This window comes from Carassius auratus, unplaced genomic scaffold, assembly GCF_003368295.1.
Source record: "Carassius auratus strain Wakin unplaced genomic scaffold, ASM336829v1 scaf_tig00218250, whole genome shotgun sequence".
Taxonomy (NCBI): domain Eukaryota; kingdom Metazoa; phylum Chordata; class Actinopteri; order Cypriniformes; family Cyprinidae; genus Carassius; species Carassius auratus.
The window spans coordinates 17,501-20,000 of NW_020529409.1; the positions used below are offsets into that span (position 1 = coordinate 17,501).

The 2,500-nt window shown below is 48.0% G+C and overlaps 1 non-coding gene across 1 annotated transcript in view; it reads left to right on the top strand.

The window, feature by feature from the left end:
* The first annotated feature begins 2,484 nt into the window (after positions 1-2,484).
* Positions 2,485-2,500, top strand: part of LOC113104892 (5S ribosomal RNA) — a 119-nt gene continuing 103 nt past the window's right edge. Inside the window, exon 1 of the ribosomal RNA XR_003292188.1 lies at positions 2,485-2,500. This exon is cut by the window's right edge and continues 103 nt beyond it. This is a non-coding gene — a ribosomal RNA (5S ribosomal RNA).

Here is a 2,500-nt window from a genome sequence, read left to right on the forward strand (position 1 = left end):
GTTTACCTCTTATTGTGGATTGAGTTGAAGGAGCGATCCTACGTTTGGAAGGCCCCTGAGTGAAGGAGATCATTGAATTCGTGTTGGGAGAGGACAACACTGTGCACTGGTGGGTGAAGACTTTACGAACATTTCTTGTATATTGTGGAGAGTGAATGATGGATGTGGAGGGAGACTAACCGCCTTTAAGAAAGGATTCCGACTGCATATCTCTCCGTAGCAGTGGAAAATCCCCCCCCCCCTCTTGTGTTGATCTGATAATCCTCAGTGCTTGTGTGTTTACTCAGTGTTGATAGTAGTGCCTTGCGTTGGAGATCGCTGGGAAAGACGGAGAGACTCCGGTGTACGATATATCTGCCTGCTGTGGTCTGCCCTCCTGCCTTTGTCCATCTGACCCGCCCTGTCAGGACTCTGAGCCCGAAACGGGAATACACCACCGATCTTCTTTCACTGAGTGTGTGGAGTGTGGTGAGTGCTGCTATATTGAAGTGTACACACGAGAAGAATTGTAGTGCCTTTGTGGTGTGTGGTGTTTGTCCGTGGTTGTGTCCCTGGTCGTAGGAAGAGGCCTGACGGAGAGGAGTAGTGTATTGGTGGCAACCACAGTTTTTACCTTAAGTAAGCTGGAGCTCGGACGTGTTGGAGGCGCCTCTGGAGGAGGTTGGATGACGTTGCCCACGCAGCAATCTCTGTAAGCTTTTAAATCAAAGCCTTATCCTTTTTATCTATGTGACGTTGTGTCATTGGCCTTGTTGGCAACCACCGGCCCTGTGCGTGTCGTCTGTGCTGTTTATTTGACGAGGGAAGCGAAGGACAACAGCCGATCCTCCCCCGTGTGCCCCCTTGTCAAGCTGGGCGGGAAGCCCAGTATTGTTTGCAGTCTCACCTGTAAGGCCCACCAGCCGTCAGTCATCGACTAAACCCGTATCTGCTTGGAATACAGACCTCTGAATATCTTCAGTGGTGAGTAGTGCATTAACAGCCCAGCCCCGTGAATACTCACCCGTGTAGTGAACACTGTACTTACTTGAGAGCTAGAACCCCTGCACGCTAACAGCTCAGCCCTGTGAATACCCACCTGTGTATGGAACACTGTACTTACATTGAGAGCTAGAACACCTGCACGCTAACAGCTCAGCCCTGTGAATACTTACCTGTGTATGGAACACTGTACTTACATGGAGAGCTAGAACCCCTGCACGCTAACAGCTCAGCCCTGTGAATACTTACCTGTGTATCGAACACTGTATTTACCTGAGAGCTAGAACCCCTGCACGCTAACAGCCCAGCCCTGTGAATACCCACCCGTGTATCGAACACTGTATTTACCTGAGAGCTAGAACCCTGTACGCTAACAGCCCAGCCCTGTGAATACTTACCTGTGTATTGAACGCTGTACATACCTGAGAGCTAGAACCCCTGCACGCTAACAGCTCAGCCCTGTGAATACCCACCTGTGTATGGAACACTGTACTTACATTGAGAGCTAGAACCCCTGCACGCTAACAGCTCAGCCCTGTGAATACTTACCTGTGTATGGAACACTGTACTTACATTGAGAGCTAGAACCCCTGCACGCTAACAGCTCAGCCCTGTGAATACTTACCTGTGTATCGAACACTGTACTTACCTGAGAGCTAGAACCCCTGCACGCTAACAGCCCAGCCCTGTGAATACTTACCTGTGTATCGAACACTGTACTTACCTGAGAGCTAGAACCCCTGCACGCTAACAGCCCAGCCCTGTGAATACCCACCTGTGTATCGAACACTGTATTTACCTGAGAGCTAGAACCCCTGCACGCTAACAGCTTAGCCCTGTGAATACTCACCTGTGTATTGAACTCTGTATTTACCTGAGAGCTAGAACCCCTGCACGTCAACTGCCTAGCTCTTGCTTTAAACTTACCTGGAGTGGAGTCGGCGGGAAATTAAAGGCTGAAGTGGAGTGTTGTCGAGGAAGGGCTGAAGAGGAGTGTTCTTGAGACTGGAATCCGTATTTGTGGATAAAGAATAGTTCGAGTCATCATTAGTTTTTAAAGTTTCCTTACCCCTTTCCCCAAACTTTTAAACAAATAAAATTGTTACATTTTAATCTTGGTTGTCCGTCCATTCATTGGGGTGTTGTGGGACCTCCTCGAGGTGGAAGTTAGAGGGAGGAGCGAGACCCGTTGAATTGGTGGTCCGCTCCGGCCTGTGACATTGGCACTTTGATGAGAGACTGCCTGGGAATACCAGGTGCTTTAATCTCTTTGGAAAATTTCACGAATTATATAATAATCTTTCATTTAAAAAAAAAAAAAAAAAAAAAAGTCAATGCCCGATCTCTGAATCTTAGCAGGTTTAGGTATGGTTAGCACTTTGATGAGAGACTGCCTAGGAATACCAGGTGCTATAAGCTTTTGGGTTTTCTTTCCTACTTATATAATGTACTGGCGATTAGATTGGCTGGTCTTTAAATAGCCCTCTCTTTGCTGCTGTCTTCGCTTACGGCCATACCA